This window comes from Zea mays, chromosome 8 (assembly GCF_902167145.1).
Source record: "Zea mays cultivar B73 chromosome 8, Zm-B73-REFERENCE-NAM-5.0, whole genome shotgun sequence".
Taxonomy (NCBI): domain Eukaryota; kingdom Viridiplantae; phylum Streptophyta; class Magnoliopsida; order Poales; family Poaceae; genus Zea; species Zea mays.
The window spans coordinates 80,955,730-80,977,326 of record NC_050103.1 but is presented as its reverse complement, the minus strand read 5'-3'; the positions used below and the strand labels follow the sequence as shown (position 1 = coordinate 80,977,326).

The following is a 21,597-nucleotide window of genomic DNA, read 5'->3' as shown; positions in this document are numbered from 1 at the left end:
CTCTCTGCTCTCTGGACGGCCCACGGCGCACGGCTCAAACATCCTGACCAAACATCCTGACCGTGTTATAATGACACGCAGAAATAGTGGGTGTGATTGGTTGCTCGGATAGCCAGACCCAAGTCCGTTGTGTGCAGTGACCATGAACGAGCATGTGATTGGTTGTCTGCGCCATCCGGACGCAGTCTGCACGCGCGGAAGCAGGCCAGACGTTTTTCCAGCCCTCGGCCTGCACGCGCGGAGACACAGGAGAGGAGCTTCCCCGGTCGCCCAGGCCGGCGTGAGCATGGCTCGCATTGGCACTGCAACTAATCACGTAGAGTAAGGGTAAAAAAAACACGACTCTGCCGAAGCCCGGGCAGCAGCAGGCTCCGGTGCTCCTCCTCGCTTCTATGACACCTCCCCCTCTGCGCCGCCTTCACCCACCGTCGTCGCCACCTCTCTCGCTGCGGAACAAGACGCTGAGGAAGAAGAGCCGGTACGGAGATGGCAAGAAGACGCAGAGCAGTACGTACGTCTGCGATCTGGTGAGCTTCCACCCTCTTTTGCTTCTCCGATTCGACCTGGTGAGCGCAGCATAGAAACAAGACGCTAGTATATGTTTTAGGTACATAAATACTATATATGTTTCTTTCATGACCTTCATGCAGCATAGAAAGCACTACCATATTCCTAACCAGATGTTCCTAAAATTGTCAGATAGATACTTCAGCTCTCGTCTACGTCAGCTCTCGTCTACGTCGTTCTTTTTTTCAGTTAGTTTCTTCAGTTCAGTCGTCAATATGCAGCCGTTCAGAGTGGAGGAGACAGAGAACGAGCGAGAGGAGGATGCAGAGAGGAGCCGCACAAAATAAAATTCATTGCAACAGTTTTAGTTTAGAGGTAAAACAGTCTGATCAATTGATATTTTGTCAAATAACCCCTTAAATGACATTTTATCTGTAAGTCAGTGTTTGAAAATAGCGTATTAACGAAGCGTGTTCTCATAATGATATTCGATGACATTCGAGTAAATCCTTAGTTTGATAATGACAAAATTCCAATTTTCTCCTCCACCTGCCCGCACCGGTAACGCTCTCCCACTGTCGTCCTGTCCTTCCCTCGCCTTCCCAGTGTCTCTGTTTACCCACCACCGGTTGATTACTTGGTCCGCCTCCGCCACCCGACAGGATGAGATTCAGGGTCATCAACTTGCTTCTACTACCGATTGTTCGATTGTTTGTGGACAACTTTTTTATGCTTATTTTATTATTATGTAGCTTCTATCTCAGATGTAAAATGTGACGACCCAAAAGAGGAGGACAAGGTATAGCAAACCAAAAGGTTAGATGATTTCACTTCCCTTATTGTTTGGTTTCGTTGTTCAATTTCGAGGGGCAGCGATTGATGCTATATTTTTTTTCAAATAAATAAGTTGTAATGGTATGAAGTTGCCCCTCTAACTATGTTCTCTATTATAATAGGCTCGAATCAAAAAGATAACTCAAGCAGACGAGGATGTTGGAAAATATGCACTAGTGGTGCCTGTTTTAGTCTGTTAGTTCTGCAAGAATCATTGTGCCTTCGTATTATTATGTACATATATTTTTTCCACAATAATCTAAGTACTTAAATTAATGACAGGTGAAAATAATCTTTGTTTTTCCACAACAAACGTCCGAGAGACAGACATCTATGGACCATGCACAATTTTCTCATAAATACATAACCAACAAGACCACCTCTTTGTTGATCTGGGTGTACTTTAGACGCTCTGATGATGTGCTCATAAAACTGAAAGAACTGTACCTAAGCACCTGCTTGCCATACACCAACCATGTTTCTGCTCATTTGCCGCAAGGGGCAGATAGTTAATCTATGAAGGTGATAACAATGCCAGCTGACTTAACTGGTGCCTGATTCTTGAATTGTATCAGCCTGTATGAATCAATAAAAAGGTGGAAAAAACTTTTTACCACAGCAGCGATGGAACCTATCCAGAAAATGAGCCATTGGTCCATAGATCTCTATCTCTTCTTTACTATAGTAAAACACCAGTTTCAACGGTCGTTCCGCGTCATCTTTTTACAAATAACTCCTTACATCTATTTCAAATTAACCGCCACACGCTCGTCCCCCTTGTGCAACCAACCTTCACGTCCCAAACCACACCTCCGCATATAGATGGCCAAAGGACGGCCCGACACGGGCCCGCAACTTAGGCTTATTAGCCCGTCGGGTCATTTGGTTAAATCAACGTAAAATGTTAAAAACGATACAGTACGTGAACCCACGTACTGATGGGAAAAGGGCGGAAGACACTAAGTGAAGCCGTCTAACCAATGGAACATTATGCTTAGGTCTTTTAATTATTGAATATAAATTGTACATATGTATATACGATTTTGTGTAAAATAAAAAATATAATAGCGTTGGGCCAACACTACGGGCCGAGCCTATGGCCCAAGTACGGCACGACGCTCATGCCGGGCTAGCCCAGGCACTATTAAATGTGTTGTGCCTCAGGTCGGCCCGTCAGATACGACACATTTGGCCATCTATAGCTCCGCACGATAATGGTGGTCCTAGCCTCAGTTGTTGCCACCTCATTCACCATCCTACTTCTTTTCTCTCTCCCCTCATGCCTCCGCCTTCAGTCCTTCACGCCACCCCATCCTCGGCAGAGGGCGTGGGAGCAGGCGCCTCCTCCCCGTATTCCTCCGACACCAGCCCCGACACCGACCCGCATAGTAGCTATTGCACGTCCACGAGGACGTTTCATAGCATGCGTGCACCATAGTTTTCGCCGTCGTTGGACGTCTCGTTCGTCTTCCCGGCTTTTGCCCTGTTCTTCCTCCCCAACTTGCTGCCCCCGCCCACGATCGTAGCCGCGAGCCGACCGACACTCGTCGACGCGGGTATGGGGCAAGTTGGTCTTGCCCCTGGCCTTTCTGTGCGCGTGCCGCCGAGGAGGGCACAGAGGTGCCTGCCACGCTTAGGTTATCTTGGCGATGAGGAGTCCAGGTCTGAGATATTGAACAATCAAGGCCCGTAGCGCGGCAGCAGTCGGCATATGCTACGGAGTTGGTGGTGGTGTTTTGTCGCCTCAACGATCCAGGACTGGGAAGGCACTCACATTCTCTCGCCCTTCTTAGACTGGCGACTGGTGCGGGGTGCCTGTCGGTTTGGAGCTGCTCCGGCTGGGCTTCTTTCTCCGCTTGCGTGCTCTCTCCCTATATGTATCTAGCGGTATACTACCTATGTCGCCTCCAGATGCCCAGGTCTTCGTCGTGTCCTTCTCCGGCAACGAACAAGTATGCCCGTCTCTTCCCTTCCCTTCCTGCTCTACAAAACCTTGGAAGTGCGGGAGGCGAGGGATGGGGGTCCCTGATTTGTTGCCTATGGTACCCGTTCGATGGCTCGACATCGCCTGTCTACATGGCATTTCCCTTACCACGGTGTCGACTTGGTATGCTTCTACCACTTCTATGTACCTGTCACCCATCCTTCTGTTATTGCAAAAATTATTGTGTTGTTCCTCAGTTGTTTTGGGAGTTAGTTTTTTGTTGTGTTAAGGACTGAACATAATTTAGGTGTGTTAATACCTTATTTATTGTCTGCACATGGTTTGTGTTCTTCTGATGATGGCTCATGGATCCTACAAAATATGTGTTACAATTTGGAGATCCATGCAGACACTACCACAGGGTGCTCGTCCCTTGTGTTCTTGGCTCTTGCATGCATTAGGTCGTTTCTGAGACCACATTGACGTAATGGACTCTATGATGTTTGAGGTTGCTGAATTGGATGGAGCAACAATGATTTGTCACGCTAACAGTAAAAGGAAAGGTTATTTGTTGGTTTTAAACGTTAGTAATTGGTACGGAGTACAATAATTTGTATGGAGCGCATCTAGTTTTTATTGACGCCTAACTTTAGCAACCACTTCATATTTTGATCTATATTTTTTACAAGTTTTAGTTCATGTGACTTATTTTAAAAATTTGAGCTCACAAACTTTCTATTATTTGGTCTCTGTGTGGTGGAATTATGTCATTCAATAATCTATGTTCATTCAGTCAGTCGTTGTGAACTCTCTTCTAATCTCTCTCTTCATTGGTTATGTTGTACCAAGACATATTAGATGGAGTAAACAACAACATCAGTTAGTCAAATAAAAAAATATTATGCAGAGAGCAGAGACAATTAATAAAAAATCTTGAGATCTTTTTGGTGGATAGTTTACGTGGGTATTGTTGTGAGCCGTCGCAAAGCATGGGCAATGAACTAGTATAGTATAATATATCCATACTGCCCACCATATTCCACCATCGAACCACCTCTTCCGATGTAGTACAATATCAGTACTGCCCACTAACAAACACATGGTATAGATTTTATGCTTTGATTGTATATGTTCTGATTATTTCTAATTGGACAGAACCCTATGCCCCTGATTGTATATATTCTGAATCAATTAGCAATGAGGTGGTCTGATCAAATTGCCCATCACCCTTTCCAACCTTATTCCACTAGTTGTATGTATGTTGACATAGATGAAAGGGAAACAGGGTTAACCTTTTCCTATAATTAATTTTGGTGGTTGATAGTAAACACAAACACATGGACTAACTAGTTTGCCTAGAATTCATGTATTACAGGTGCATAAGATTCAACACAAATCAATAAAAGTGTCGGGGACCATAATTAGGGGTACCCTCAAGACGCCTAATTCTCAGCTGGTAACCCCCCATCAGCATAAAGCTGCAGAGGCCTGATGGGTGCGATTAAGTCAGGGATCAGTCCACACGAGCGACTCGATCACGCCTCGCCCGAGCCTAGCCTCGGACCAGGGCAGCCAACCCCGAGGGATTTCCGTCTCGCCCGAGGCCCCCCTCCAACGGCGGACACGTCTCCGGCTCGCCCGAGGCCTTGCCTTCGCTAAGAAGCAACCCTGACTAAATCGCCGCGCCGACCGACCGAGTCGCAGGAGCATTTAACGCAAAGGTGGCCTGACACCTTTATCCTGACGCGCGCCCCCCGGCAGAGCCGAAGTGACCGCCGTCACTTCGCCGCTCCACTGACCGGTCTGACAGAAGGACAGCGCCGCCTGCGCCACTCCGACTGCAGTGCCACTCGACAGAGTGAGACTGACAGGCAGTCAGGCCCTGCCAAAGGCGCCATAGGAAACTCCGCTCCGCCCGACCCAGGGCTCGGACTCGGGCTAAGCCCCGGAAGACGGCGAACTCCGCTCCGCCCGACCCAGGGCTCGGACTCGGGCTAGGCCCCGGAAGACGGTGAACTCCGCTCCGCCCGACCCAGGGCTCAGACTCGGGCTAGGCCCCGGAAGACGGCGAACACCGCTCCGCCCGACCCAGGGCTCGGACTCGGGCTAGGCCCCGGAAGACGGCGAACTCCGCTCCGCCCGACCCAGGGCTCGGACTCGGGCTAGGCCCTGGAAGACGGCGAACTCCGCTCCGCCCGACCCAGGGCTCGGACTCGGGCTAGGCCCCGGAAGACGGCGAACACCGCTCCGCCCGACCCAAGGCTCGGACTCGGTCTAGGCCCCGGAAGACGGCGAACTCCGCTCCGCCCGACCCAGGGCTCGGACTCCGCCCTGGCCTCTGCCGAACAACCTCCGCCTCGCCCGACCCAGGGGCTCGGGCTCGGCCTCGGCCATGGAAGACAGACTCGACCTCGGCTTCGGAGGAGCCTCCACGTCGCTCGACCTAGGGCGCAGGCCAGCCACGTCAACAGGAAGCGCCATCATCACCCTGCCCCGAGCCGACTCGGGCCGCAGAGAACAAGACCAGTGTCCCATCTGGCTAGCTCCGCCAGATAGGCAATGATGGCGCCCCGCAAGCCCTGTGACGACGGCGACTCTCAGCTCTCTTACGGAAGCAGGAGGACGTCAGCAAGGACTCAACCGCTCCGACAGCTGTCCCTCCGCCAGGCTCCGTTGCTTCTCCGACAGCCACGACATCACACCAGCTGGGTGCCAAGATCTCTCCGGTTGCCACATTGGCATGTACTTAGGGCGCTAGCTCTCCCCCGCTAGACACGTAGCACTCTGCTACACCCCCATTGTACACCTGGATCCTCTCCTTACGCCTATAAAAGGAAGGACCAGTGCCTTCTTAGAGAAGGTTGGCCGCGCGGGGACGAGGACGAGACATGCGCTCTCTTGGGGCCGCTTGCTTCCCTCACCCGCATGGACGCTTGTAACCCCCTACTGCAAGCGCACCCGACCTGGGCGCGGGACGAACACGAAGGCCACGGGATTTTCCACCTCTCTCACGCCCGTCTCCGGCCACCTCGCTTCCCCCCTTCGCTCTCGCCCACGCGCTCGACCCATCTGGGCTGGGGCACGCGGCACACTCACTCGTCGGCTTAGGGACCCCCCGGTCTCGAAACGCCGACAGTTGGCGCGCCAGGTAGGGGCCTGCTGCGTGTTGACGAACAGCTTCCCGTCAAGCTCCAGATGGGCAGTCTCCAGCAACCTCTCTGGCCCGGGACGGTGCTCCGTTTCGGGAGTCTTGAGTTCATGTCCTTCGACGGCAGCTACGACATGATACTCCTTCCACCGCCGCGCGACAACAACAATGGCGGCCGACAACCCGCCCGCCGGCGGCGGAATCGACGACATCTTCCCCACGTGGCGGAAGAACAACATTCGAGCTCGCCCCGTCCTCTCCCCCGCCAACAGAGGAGGAGGCGGAGCAACCAAGGCCAAGCTGTAGGCCGCGCTTCGTCGGCTGTCGAGCGAATCGACATCCCCAGCGCCCCAACGGGGGGCGCGTCGGGCGTCGACCTCGCGTTTGAGACGAAGGCGGGCGCCGTCCCCCCACGACACGCCAATCCCGAGCAAGTGGACGACGCCAGCGCGCTCGCGGAGAGCTTGCGGGACGTCGCCCTCGTACCTGAGACGGCGGTGCAATCAGTCCCCGACGTGACTATGTCGCTGCTCGTCGACCAAAAGGTACCGATCGAATCCCATCCTACGTCATTTCGACTCAGCCTCAACCCGCCCAGCGACCTCGCGTTGGCGGGCGCTCTCGTTGAGGCGAGTGCAACCCCTCTGGGGTTTCGTATGCAGTCGCCTTGGGACCGGTTGACGGACGTCTCGACCTACGGGCCCTCTGGGTCCGAGGAAGATGACGATCCCAGCATCTGTTGGGATTTCTCTGGATTTGGCAACCCCAGTGCCATGCGGGACTATATGACCGCATGTGACTACTGCCTCTCCGACTGTTCCGACGGTAGCCGCAGCCTCGACGACGAGGACTGCGGCCCAAGCCGCGAATGTTTCCACGTCGAGCTAGGGGGTCCCTCCGAAGGCAACCATCTCGGCATGCCGAAGGACGGTGATCTCCCTAGGCCGGTGCCTCGCGCAGACATCCCGCGGGAGCTAGCTGTGGTCCCCGTTCCGGCGGGGGGTCATGACCCACAGCTCGAGCAAGTCCGCGGGGCGCAGGCCAGGCTCGACGAGGGAGCAGGAGCGCTTGAGCCGATCCGCCGGGACGTCGGGCAGGTATGGGCGGGCCAACCCCCGGCCGGATAAATACGTCACCTGCCCCAGGGTTTCCAGCACCACGTCGCCAACGACGTCAGGGTCAGGCCGCCACCCGCATCCAGTGGGGTGACCGGTCAGAACCTGGCAGCCGCAGCGATGCTCCTCCGCGCGATGCCGGAGCCATCAACCACCGAGGGTCAGCGAATTCAGGGAGAGCTCAAGAATCTCCTGGAAGGCGCTGCGGTCCGACGGGCCGAGAGCTCTGCCTCCCGAAGGCAGGGATACCCCTCGGAACCTCATGTCGCGACTTCCCGATTCATGCGAGAAGCCTCGGTCTACACCGGGCGCACGCGCAACACCGCGCCTGCGGCCCCGGGCCACCTCGGCAACGAGCACCATCGTCGCGACCGTCGGGCCCACCTCGACGAGAGGGTGCACCGAGGCTACCACCCCAGGCGTGGGGGACGCTACAACAGCGGGGAGGATCGGAGTCCCTCGCCCGAACCACCCGGTCCGCAGGCCTTCAGTCGGGCCATCCGACGGGCGCCGTTCCCGACCCGGTTCCGACCCCCGACTACTATCACAAAGTACTCGGGGGAAACGAGACCGGAACTGTGGCTCGCGGACTACCTCCTGGCCTGCCAACTGGGTGGAATGGACGATGACATCCTCATCATCCGCAACCTCCCCCTGTTCCTCTCCGACACCGCTCGCGCCTGGTTGGAGCACCTGCCTCCGGGGCAGATCTCCAGCTGGGACGACTTGGTCCAAGCCTTCGCCGGCAATTTCCAGGGCACGTACGTGCGCCCCGGGAATTCCTGGGACCTCCGAAGCTGCCGACAACAGCCGGGAGAGTCTCTCCGGGACTACATCCGGCGATTTTCGAAGCAGCGCACCGAGCTGCCCAACATCACCGACTCGGATGTCATCGGCGCGTTCCTTGCCGGCACCACCTGCCGCGACCTGGTGAGTAAGTTGGGTCGCAAGACCCCCACCAGGGCGAGCGAGCTGATGGACATCGCCACCAAGTTCGCCTCTGGCCAGGAGGCGGTCGAGGCCATCTTCCGAAAGGATAAGCAGCCCCAGGGCCGCCCATCGGAAGATGCTCCCGAGGCGTCAACTCCGCGCGGCGCCAAGAAGAAAGGCAAGAAGAAGTCGCAAGCGAAATGCGACGCCGCCGACGCGGACCTTGTCGCCGCCGCCGAGTACAAGAACCCTCGGAAGCCCCCCGGAGGTGCTAACCTCTTCGACAAGATGCTCAAGGAGCCGTGCCCCTATCATCAGGGGCCCGTCAAGCACACCCTCGAGGAGTGCGTCATGCTTCGGCACCACTTCCACAGGGCCGGGCCACCCGAAGAGGGTGGCGGGGCCCGCGACGACGACAAGAAGGAAGATCACCAAGCAGGAGAGTTCCCCGAGGTCCGCGACTGCTTCATGATCTACGGTGGGCATGTGGCGAATGCCTCGGCTCGGCATCGCAAGCAAGAGCGCTGGGAGGTCTGCTCGACGAAGGTGGCGGCGCCAGTCTACCTAGACTGGTCCGACAAGCCCATCACCTTCGACCAAGCTGACCACCCCGACCGCGTGCCGAGCCCGGGGAAATACCCGCTCGTCGTCGACCCCATCGTCGGCGACGTCAGGCTCACCAAGGTCCTGATGGACGGGGGCAGCTGCCTCAACATCATCTACGCCGAGACCCTCAGGCTCCTGCGCGTCGATCTGTCCTCCGTCCGAGCAGGCGCTGCGCCCTTCCACGGGATCATTCCCGGGAAACGCGTTCAGCCCCTCGGACGACTCGACCTTCCCGTCTGCTTCGGAACGCCCTCCAACTTCCGAAGGGAGACTCTGACGTTGGAGGTGGTCGGGTTCCGAGGAACCTACCACGCGGTACTGGGGAGGCCATGCTACGCGAAGTTCATGGCCGTCCCCAACTACACCTACCTGAAGCTCAAGATGCTGGGCCCCAACGGGGTCATCACTGTCGGACCCACGTACAAACACGCGTTCGAATGCGACGTGGAGTGCGTGGAGTACGCCGAGGCCCTCGCCGAGTCCGAGGCCCTCATCGCCGACTTGGAAAGCCTCTCCAAAGAGGTGCCAGACGTGAAGCGTCATGTTGACAACTTCGAGCCAGCGGAGACGGTTAAGGCCGTCCCTCTCGACCCCAGTGGCGACACCTCCAAGCAGATCCGGATCGGTTCCGGGCTCGACCCCAAATAGGAAGCAGTGCTCGTCGACTTTCTCCGCGCAAACGCCGACGTCTTTGGGTGGAGTCCCTCGGACATGCCTGGCATACCGAGGGATGTCGCCGAGCACTCGCTGGATATTCGGGCCGGAGCCCGACCCGTCAGGCAGCCTCTGCGCCGATTCGACGAGGAGAAGCGCAGAGTGATGGGCGAGGAGATCCACAAGCTAATGGCGGCAGGGTCATCAAAGAGGTATTCCATCCCGAATGGCTTGCCAACCCTGTGCTTGTGAGAAAGAAAGGGGGGAAATGGCGGATGTGTGTAGACTACACTGGTCTCAAAAAAGCATGTCCGAAGGTTCCCTACCCTCTGCCTCGCATCGATCAAATCGTGGATTCCACTGCTGGGTGCGAAACCCTGTCCTTCCTCGATGCCTACTCAGGGTATCACCAAATCCGGATGAAAGAGTCCGATCAGCTCGCAACTTCTTTCATCACGCCCTTCGGCATGTACTGCTATGTCACCATGCCGTTCGGTTTGAGGAATGCAGGCGCGACGTACCAGCGGTGCATGAACCATGTGTTCGGCGAACACATCGGTCGCACAGTCGAGGCCTACGTCGATGACATCGTAGTCAAGACGAGGAAGGCTTCCGACCTCCTCTCCGACCTTGAAGTGACATTCCGATGTCTCAAAGCGAAAGGCGTCAAGCTCAATCCCGAGAAGTGTGTCTTCGGGGTGCCCCGGGGCATGCTCTTGGGGTTCATCGTCTCCGAGCGAGGCATCGAAGCCAACCTGGAGAAGATTGCAGCTATCACCAGCATGGGGCCCATCAGGGACTTAAAAGGCGTACAGAGGGTCATGGGATGTCTCGCGGCCCTGAGCCGTTTCATCTCACGCCTCGGCGAAAGAGGTCTGCCTCTGTACCGCCTCTTAAGGAAGACCGAGTGCTTCGCTTGGACCCCTGAGGCTGAGGAAGCTCTCGAGAACCTGAAGGCGCTCCTCACAAAGGCGCCTATCTTGGTGCCTCCAGCTGACGGAGAAGCCCTCTTGGTCTACGTCGCCGCGACCACTCAGGTGGTTAGCGCCGCGATTGTGGTCGAGAGGCAAGAAGAGGGGCATGCATTGCCCGTTCAGAGGCCAGTCTACTTCGTCAGCGAGGTACTCTCCGAGACCAAGATTCGCTACCCACAAGTTCAGAAGCTGCTGTATGCAGTGATCCTGACGAGGCGGAAGTTGCGACACTACTTCGAGTCTCATCCGGTAACTGTGGTGTCATCCTTCCTCCTGGGGGAGATCATCCAGTGCCGAGAGGCCTCGGGCAGGATTGCAAAGTGGGCGGTGGAGATCATGGGCGATACAATCTCGTTCGCCCCTCGGAAGGCCATCAAGTCCCAGATATTGGCGGACTTCGTGGCTGAATGGGTCGACACCCAGCTACCGACGGCTCCGATCCAACCGGAGCTCTGGACCATGTTTTTCGACGGGTCGCTGATGAAGACAGGAGCCGGCGCGGGCCTGCTCTTCATCTCGCCCCTCGGGAAACACCTACGCTACGTGCTACGCCTCCATTTCCCGGCGTCCAACAATGTGGCTGAGTACGAGGCTCTGGTCAACGGGTTGCGGATCGCCATCGAGCTAGGGGTCAGACGCCTCGACGCTCACGGTGACTCGCAGCTCGTCATCGACCAAGTCATGAAGAACTCCCACTGCCGCGACCCGAAGATGGAGGCCTACTGCGATGAGGTTCGGCGCCTGGAAGACAAGTTCTACGGGCTCGAGCTTAACCACATCGCTCGGCGCTACAACGAGACTGCGGACGAGCTGGCAAAAATAGCCTCGGGGCGAACGACGGTTCCCCCGGACGTCTTGTGCCAGGATCTGCATCAGCCCTCCGTCAAGATCGACGACACGCCCGAGCCCGAGGCACCCTCGGACCAGCCCGAGGTACCCTCGGCTCAGCCCGAGGCACCCTCAGTTCGACCCGAGGCGCCCTCGATTCAGCCCGAGGTACCCTCGGCCCCCGAGGGCGAGACACTGCACGTCGAGGAGGAGCAGAGCGGGGCCACGCCTGATCGAAATTGGCAGACCCCGTACCTGCAATATCTCAGCCAAGGAGAGCTACCCCTCGACCAAGCCGAGGCTCGGCGGGTAGCGCGACGCGCCAAGTCGTTTGTCTTGCTGGGCGATGAGAAGGAGCTCTACCACCGCAGCCCCTCCGGCATCCTCCAGCGATGCATCTCCATCACCGAAGGTCAGGAACTCCTGCAAGAGATACACTCGGGGGCTTGCGGCCATCATGCAGCACCTCGAGCCCTTGTCGGGAATGCTTTCCGGCAAGGCTTCTACTGGCCAACGGCGGTGGCGGACGCCACTAGAATTGTCCGCACCTGCGAAGGGTGCCAATTCTACGCGAAGCAGACCCACCTGCCGCTCAGGCTCTGCAGACGATACCCATCACCTGGCCCTTTGCTGTATGGGGTCTGGACCTCGTCGGTCCCTTGCAGAAGGCGCCCGGGGGCTACACGCACCTGCTGGTCGCCATCGACAAATTCTCCAAGTGGATCGAGGTCCGACCTCTGAACAGCATCAGGTCCGAACAGGCGGTGGCATTCTTCACCAATATCATCCATCGCTTCGGGGTCCCGAACTCCATCATCACCGACAACGGCACCCAGTTCACCGACAGAAAATTCTTGGATTTTTGCGAGGATCATCACATCCGGGTGGACTGGGCCGCCGTGGCTCATCCCATGTCGAATGGGCAAGTAGAACGTGCCAACGGCATGATTCTACAAGGGCTCAAGCCTCGGATTTACAACGACCTCAACAAGTTCGGTAAGCGATGGATGAAGGAACTCCCCTCGGTGGTCTGGAGCCTGAGGACAACACCGAGCCGAGCCACGGGTTTCACGCCGTTCTTCATGGTCTACGGGGCCGAGGCCGTCTTGCCCACTGACCTGGAGTACGGCTCCCCGAGGACGAGGGCCTACAACGATCAAAGCAACCAATCTAGCCGAGAAGACTCGCTGGACCAGTTGGAAGAAGCTCGGGACAAGGCCTTACTACACTCGGCGCGGTACCAGCAGTCCCTGCGAGACCTCCAGGTGGGTGACCTGGTGCTTCGACTGCGGCAAGACGCCCGAGGGAGGCACAAGCTCACGCCCCCCTGGGAGGGGCCATTCGTCATCGCCAAAGTTCTGAAGCCCGGAACGTACAAGCTGGCCAACAGTCAAGGCGAGGTCTACGGCAACGCTTGGAACATCCAACAGCTACGTCGCTTCTACCCTTAAGATGTTTTCAAGTTGTTCATATACCTCGCACCCACGCAAGGTTTAGTCAACAAGGAAGGGTCGGCCTCGCCCCGGCAAAGCCCGACCCTCCCTCGGGGGCTAAAAGGGGGGAAACCCCCTCTGCGTTAAAATTTTCCTCGAAAAAGGATCTCCTCCACCGGAATGTCTTTCGTGCTTTTTGACTACTTCGAAAAGCGGATCCAGAAAACGACGGAGTACACGTAAGCAGCCAAGGCTGACCGAGCCGAGGGACTCCTACGCCTCCGGGATACGGATACCTCACTCATCACCTTCTGCGATAAGTAACTCACGTTCGGATAAAGTGATTCCGCGGACCGAACAAGTCTTTATGTTCGGAAGCTCTTCTGCCGAAGCGATCCTTCGAGCCTTCTCGACTGAGTCGGTGACAGGGCCTCATGGACGGGCGAAAGTACGCGTAAGCGGCAAGGCCGACCGAGCCGAGGGACTCCCACGCCTCCGGGATACGGATACCTCACTCATCACCTTCCGCGAGAAGCAACTCTCGCTCGCACAAACACCCCTGTTACCGACAAAAAGTCCAGATACTCGAAACAAGAGGAAAAGAGACGCAGCTTTACAACGCAGCGAGGGTGTGTGTTCTGGCCTCGGCGGCCGCAGAAGGCACACGCTACAAGGCAATCTGATCCTGCAGGCTCGGGTCTTCACGCTGGAAGGGGGCTGTAGCACCCTCGGCATCGACGACACCTTCAGCGAGGTCCGACCCAGCCTCGGACGGTGACGCGGTCCGGGGGCTTCTCCGGGAATCCGGCCCGAGCAGGCGGCTCGGCCGGTTACCCCTGGGGCCTCGGCCAACCATCTTCCGAGGGCGCCAGCCCGATCCGAGGCCTCGTCTGGACAACTCCAGCGTCGGTCCCACTAACGAACAACCCGGCTAGGCTCCGGCCAACCAGGTCTTCACTCTCGAGCCAACTCCGCCTCTGTTCGTGCTGATATCGCTACCCCTGGCCTCGGCTCGTCGAAGAGCGGCCAAGGGGTCTCTTTAACTAAGCTAGAGGAGCCTCAGACAACAAGGCCGATCGAGCCGAGGGATTCCTACGCCTCCGGGATACGGATACCTCACTCGTCACCTTGACACGGGGCGACTCATGCTTGGTGAAGCGGTTCAGATAATCAACAGGCGAGTCTTAGTGCTCAAAAATGAAGAAAAAACACGGCTCCGTGCCAAAATTACATACATGTTCAGGCCTCGACAGCCATAATGAACAAAAAACCCTGGCATTCAAAGTGCCATTACAAACGGAACTCCGGTTCCCCCTCCGTAGGTACGAACAACCCCACTCCATGGGGGAAGGCCCGTGGAGCAACAGAAGACTGACGAGCGGCTTGTCACCGCCCGCTCTGACTACAACAACAACGACCCCCGCTCCGGATGGTCGAGCTGCAGCAGCGCAGGCCTCAGGGTGGGCGCTGCTGCAACCTTGCCCTCGCCCACGCCGACACTCGAGGGGCGAGGACAAGTACGAAGGACCGGGGGCCCGAAGCGCGGATGGTGGCGGTGATCCCGTCGGTGACGGGGACTTCTCGAGCCGCCTCTGCCTTGGCGCTGATGGCAGGGTCCACCAGCCCCCCCGGCAGATCCCCACTCAAATCCTCCCAGACGAGTGGGGGACCGGCCTCTGCGCGAGGGCGCCATCCCGGTGCAAAGGCAGGGCCACCCCAGAACACGAACGCCGCCCTAGCAGCGCGCGACATCGTGGGTGGTCCTCCCGTGCACACGGCGCGGCAGCCGCCCTCCGGCAGGAGGGGCCGCCGGGAGCCAAGCCGACGACTCCGACACGCTGGAGGTGACGACGCCCGTCGTCGACCAGCCCCACGTTGTCCAAGTCCGGGCCGCCCGCAGGGCCAGTGAGCGCCCTCTCCCTCGAACGCCGCGGGAGAGGGTGACCCACGGACCCGCGCGGGAGGTAGAGCGCCGGCTCAGCCCGGTCCCCACCCCAGCGAGGATGATGAACATCCTTGAAGCTGAGGGTGGGACCAAGATCGCAGCCCGGCTTGCTCCTCCCCACCCAGGAACTGGTGGTCACCATCTTGGGTGACCGCCGGCGTGGGGGTGCAGCCGGGCTGACTGATGAAAATCCTTGAAGCCGAACGATGGCTGAAAGGTACCAACTCCCACGGAGCTGTGTTCCTCCAACGATGAAGCGAAAAGACGGCGGGTTCCCCCCATCCGGGGGCATGGAAGGCGGAAAGACGCGAGGCATAAGGGAGGAAGAAGACATAGTCGCCTTCCGAAAGGGGTCGCCCCCCCTTTTAAAGGCAACTCTCCCTACATGCGCCCCCAAACGTCATGGGCTGAGTCTTCTCCAACACGCTCCAAGGCCCTCCCCTGCGGCGCGGGGGCTGGGTCCCGCATGTCATGCAAACCGGCTCAGAGCAGAAGAAGCCAAACCGCCGCGCGTGGTGCATACAACCGCCCAGCGGTTACAAGCGACCCCCCACTTTTGCCCAGACCAACGGGCGGAAGAGGCGGGCAGCCCTGCAGGCGGCATGCAATCGCGCCAGGTGGACGCGCTTCTCCGACTCCCAACACGCCAGCATGGAGGCCCACGCCCACGCGTCACGCAACCAGCGTGCCGGATGCTGCATACAAGCAACTGCACAGCCACTTGTGCTACCACCGCGCCTCTTCGGTTGCGGAACCAATACCGCGACTCAAGGCGGCCCAGCTGTAAACCCTGGAATCTAGTTCTAAAACTCTAATCAGTCAAAAAAATGAGGAATCTATTAAAGAGACACATTTCTTTTAAATAAATGTTTTCTTTTATAAAAGGGTATATAAAAGGTTCCTTATATGGGTAATATATTTATAAACACTTCCTTGAAATATACAAGTAACATATTCAAAAGCATTTTTATAAACAAAATAATGAATAGATCCTATATTGGTAAGTTCAAATTGAATATATAAACTGAGAATAAACTTGCCACAAAGTTTGGAAACTTAAACCTGGAATTGATTTGAAAATTTGAATTTGAAATAGAAAAGGAAAAAAAGAAAAAGAATAAACCCTGGTATTGGGTCGCTCCCCTCCTTTCGGCCCATCTAGACATTTCTTCACCCGCGCCCAGCCCATCACCGTTGCACTGACCGGCGGGCCACCCTCGTCAGCGCTCCCTTTTACCGCGCCGTGAACCCACTGCCACGCGGGACCCACTGGTCAGGTCCGCCTTCTTCCCCGAGTCCGCGCTCGCGATGACTGGGCCGAGCTCCGTATCCACCGTGGATCTCGCCGGTTGACTCGCGCACGCCGGGACTCTTGCCCTCCATGACCATCTCACGGCTTGGTGGGTCTAGAGCGTCAGCATCGGAGCGAACTCCCCAATTCCTCGCGGTGAACCGAACCTGACCGGGATCTGCGGAGCTCATGCCGTAGTCCCCGCGCGAACCAAACTCGGGAATCCGTTGATCCTGCTCGACCGTGCTATCCCTATATGATGCAACGAGGTTCCGGCTTGCCTTCTACTCCATCTTCGCAACCCCTGGCGCACCATCGCGACGAGAGTGAGAGTATTCGAGGGTGAGCGGGTCGGCGGAAAGAGGGACGCCGTGGGCATCAACTCTGGCCAGACCTACGGTGCCCGCGGGTGGCCGTGGAGCATCGCCGTCGATCGGGGAAGGCGCGAGGACCATCTTCGGGCGGACTTCGGACTGTTGCGCGGGCGAATTTCTCGCCGAAGTACGACCTCCGCCGCAGTACCGTGGTGCGCCGTCGCCAGGAAGCTCCGTGCCCCCTCCGGTGAGAATTCCTTTGCACATTGGTTCACTAGCCCCCTTAGATGGTGAAGCACCGCGTGGAAGGGAGAATAGCGCGCTAAATCGCGGGGTTGGGAGCTCTGGCAATGGCGTCCGCCGCGTCCGGGTCGCATGGTGGCGCCGCCGCTCGGGATGATGGTGCTGGCCGACGATTTTCGGCCGTTGGATGCACGATTGGCGGACGCGATTAGATGATGGACGACGATTCGATCGGGTGACTGAGATCCGTCCGATTCCGATCCCGCGGTCACGAATAGTTCTGAGTTAAATAGAATCCGGACCCTTGCGCTTGAATCCGACGGCTCAGGATGTGTACCGGTTCGCGGTGGCATGGATCTAATCCGAGCCATCAACGTTTGATCGAACGGTCCAGATTAGATGGTACCCCTTCGCGGGTGCATTTTGTTAAAGAGTCCTCGGGAAATAAGAGAATCAACCCGCCGTCCATTTTTACTGTTCACTGTGTCTCAAAAGATTTACCCCGAGCCCCCTGTGCTTCTGTTTAATTGAGGCCCAGTCCAGAGAGTTATAAAATCAGGAAAATAAATTAGAAAATGAGTTTTTAATATAAAAATAATTCCTAGAATTTATATAATTCATAGAAAATGCATATGAACTCCAAATTAATCCATTCCACTTCCTATAAATTTGTAATATTATTGTTTATCAATTAGTGCCACTGGTTTTACATAAAAGTCACATTAAAATTGTTATCTTAACTAATCTTGTAATAAGCACATATAATCTTTGGAAAATTCATAACTTAAAATCTATAACTCCAAAATTAATAATTCTTTTTCCTGTGATCTTATTTTAATATGTAGATTATTAATATGTATTTTGGCATACATGTTTGGTGTAATGTTAATTTTGCCTATACCATGTTTGTTTGAATTGCTACGACTAGCAGTGAGGTCACGAGTCATCTGAAGATCATCCTGGTACCTGGAATCTCAAGGCCCAGGCAAGTTGTGCCCTTGATCACTTCTTTTTACCTACTCATGTTCTAATTAATCATAATGATCTGCATAGGTTAATTTTGATGGGACCCAATAGGTTACCCTAGTTTGTCTATCTTTATACCTTGTTTACCACTGAACTTTCTGGGTAGTACTTGCTAGTGCTATATGTGGTTTTGGGTATGGAGATACACTATCCATGGTTACATTTTTGTTATCAGTTGTTATTTATTGTTCATGTTGAGATCATTATGTTAATTGGAACATGGAGAACCACCCGGGAAAACAGTGCTACCACAGGGGTTTAATGGGACGCCCTTGGCTGATTAATTAGGAAAGCTAGTGGAAGACTACCTTACCCGAAAGGGGCAAGGGCAGTAGGGGAGAGGTCAGTGCGGGGAGGCCCTCGGGAGGATTTTGCTGCGATGGCGGTCCTGCAAGGGATTCCTGTACTGGATCTTCCTATAAACTGTAGCGGGTTTTCGGAAGCTAGTGGAACTTTGTAAAGGCCTCGTAGTGGATCCCTAGCCATTCACCTCGGAAGTGTCTAAGGGCCTTGCAAACCCTGGCGACATGGGATACACGACTTGTGGGTAAAGATGCGCAACCTCTGCAGAGTGTAAAACTGGTATACTAGCCGTGCTCACGGTCATGAGCGGCTCGGACACTCACATGATTAAATTATGGAACTTAAATTCAATTTGTCATATGCATTGCATCGCAGGTGATGTTGTTACTTCTATTCTACTATTTAATTGGGTTGGTATTTACTTATACTTAGTAATTGCTAATAAAATTTTGACCAACTTTAAAAACAATGCTCAGCTTCAGCCATCCTCTTTGGTAAGCCTTACACTTCACATGAGCTCCCACCTTTGGCGAGTTCATACACATTATTCCCCACAACTTGCTGAGCGATGAACGTATGTGAGCTCACTCTTGCTGTCTCACATACACCACAGGTCAAGAACAGGTACTGCAGGATGATGCTCATGGAGGATGCTGCGATGTGTTCGTGAGTGGTCTAGGCCGTCGTCTCCCAGTCAACTTTGGGTTGCTGGACCGTTGTCTCCTTATAATGTAATTATTTATTTTGTACAGAACTCCTGTTGTATATAAAGATGTGACATTCGATCCTGTGCCACTATACATCATATGTGTGAGACTTGGTCCCAGCATACCTGGTGTTTATGTTAACCCCGGGTTTTGGACCCCTAAAATCCGGGTGTTACAGAAGTGGTATCAGAGGAATGTTGACTGTAGGACGAAACCTAGATAGAACTGGACAACCATTATTTACTTACCTTTGCTGCTCTGATTCTTTTCTAAACTTTTCTTAATCTTTTCTCATCTATTTCCGCTTACTCTGATTATTCTTATCTTTTCTTTCTAAGGACAAATGTGGATTTCACACTTTGAAATCCAGTGCCTAAAGTGACCTTTAGGAATAGGAGACCTAATCTTAGGAACAAAAACAAAACTATTTTTATCTATGCACTTGAATGTTTGTTCTTATGATATCTGTCTGATTTGGATCTTTGATTGAGTGTGATGGGTTGTGGAGTAATGTCCACAATTACATCTGCATATACACATAGGTATAAAAATATATTTATAAAATAACTAGGCAACCTAAATTATCCCATTTGGAACCTATCTAGCTTAAGAGATTTATCTTATCCTAAAAAGATCTCATTCTAATTCACCTTATCTTAAAAGATTCTCCCTTATCTTAATAGATCCATCTTATCTTAAAAGATACTCACCCTATCTTGAAAAGATTGTATTTCATCCTAATAGGTCTAACTGGTCTCAAAAGATTCTATCTTATCTTTATGGATATATCTTATCCTAATAAGCATACTTATCCACCCTAATCTAACAACCATGATCTAATGCAAATTAATTAGATCATATCTAGTCAAACTAGTCATACCAATCTAATCTAGATCCCATCTAACCTAACATGATCTAATCTAGTGTGTGTTACTTAATGCTGGTACACAAGATAAGACCATACTCCTAAATCACTTAAGCCTAATTTGGAAACTTATATCAACTTGGCCATACACAACAACTCGATCTATATAACAAGTTACATAACTTACCCAATCAATAAAGTCTTAATGGATTGCATAATCTATCAACCACCACTTGACATCAAACCAGATTTTGACCCACATAATAGGTTACATAACCTATCCAACCAATATAGAGGCAAACAACCAAACCAAATTTTGACCAATCTCATTTAACTCCTAAGCCACCCACTAAACTAGCTGCTCTACCTACTTGTCACCCACAAATCTATCTTAACCATAGGTCCCTAACTCTGGTGGCAACCCCAAGAATGAAGATACCAAGGTCTGAAAAAGAACAGCTCAACCTCGGCAAGGAAGAAGATGAGTCAAGATCCACAAATCTTGGATGGAGTCTTTTCTTACCCTACACTTTCTTACCTAAACCCATCTATGCTTTAAAGACATCTTCTATCCTACATAATTATGTGGACATACATATATATACCTCTGCTCTCCTAATCACTTACTAATGAAAAGAAAGAGAGACTCTTGATTTTGAACTAATTAGAAACTAAAAGCTAAATTGCAAACCACTCTTCCTATATCCTCTTACTAATCTCGAGGACGAGATTTCTGTTAAGGGGGGTAGGATTTGTAAACCCTGGAATCTAGTTCTAAAACTCTAATCAGTCAAAAAAATGAGGAATCTATTAAAGAGACACATTTCTTTTAAATAAATGTTTTCTTTTATAAAAGGGTATATAAAAGGTTCCTTATATGGGTAATATATTTATAAACACTTCCTTGAAATATACAAGTAACATATTCAAAAGCATTTTTATAAACAAAATAATGAATAGATCCTATATTGGTAAGTTCAAATTGAATATATAAACTGAGAATAAACTTGCCACAAAGTTTGGAAACTTAAACCTGGAATTGATTTGAAAATTTGAATTTGAAATAGAAAAGGAAAAAAAGAAAAAGAATAAACCCTGGTATTGGGTCGCTCCCCTCCTTTCGGCCCATCTAGACATTTCTTCACCCGCGCCCAGCCCATCACCGTTGCACTGACCGGCGGGCCACCCTCGTCAGCGCTCCCTTTTACCGCGCCGTGAACCCACTGCCACGCGGGACCCACTGGTCAGGTCCGCCTTCTTCCCCGAGTCCGCGCTCGCGATGACTGGGCCGAGCTCCGTATCCACCGTGGATCTCGCCGGTTGACTCGCGCACGCCGGGACTCTTGCCCTCCATGACCATCTCACGGCTTGGTGGGTCTAGAGCGTCAGCATCGGAGCGAACTCCCCAATTCCTCGCGGTGAACCGAACCTGACCGGGATCTGCGGAGCTCATGCCGTAGTCCCCGCGCGAACCAAACTCGGGAATCCGTTGATCCTGCTCGACCGTGCTATCCCTATATGATGCAACGAGGTTCCGGCTTGCCTTCTACTCCATCTTCGCAACCCCTGGCGCACCATCGCGACGAGAGTGAGAGTATTCGAGGGTGAGCGGGTCGGCGGAAAGAGGGACGCCGTGGGCATCAACTCTGGCCAGACCTACGGTGCCCGCGGGTGGCCGTGGAGCATCGCCGTCGATCGGGGAAGGCGCGAGGACCATCTTCGGGCGGACTTCGGACTGTTGCGCGGGCGAATTTCTCGCCGAAGTACGACCTCCGCCGCAGTACCGTGGTGCGCCGTCGCCAGGAAGCTCCGTGCCCCCTCCGGTGAGAATTCCTTTGCACATTGGTTCACTAGCCCCCTTAGATGGTGAAGCACCGCGTGGAAGGGAGAATAGCGCGCTAAATCGCGGGGTTGGGAGCTCTGGCAATGGCGTCCGCCGCGTCCGGGTCG

General features: G+C 54.1%; 1 long non-coding RNA gene across 1 annotated transcript; it reads left to right on the top strand.

Moving 5' to 3' along the window:
• The first annotated feature begins 217 nt into the window (after positions 1 to 217).
• LOC103635448 (uncharacterized) lies at positions 218 to 1,607 on the top strand. Its single transcript, XR_557382.1, has 3 exons — positions 218 to 527; positions 1,260 to 1,323; positions 1,464 to 1,607. It is a non-coding gene; the product is annotated as an uncharacterized lncRNA (long non-coding RNA).
• The last annotated feature ends 19,990 nt before the right edge of the window (positions 1,608 to 21,597 follow it).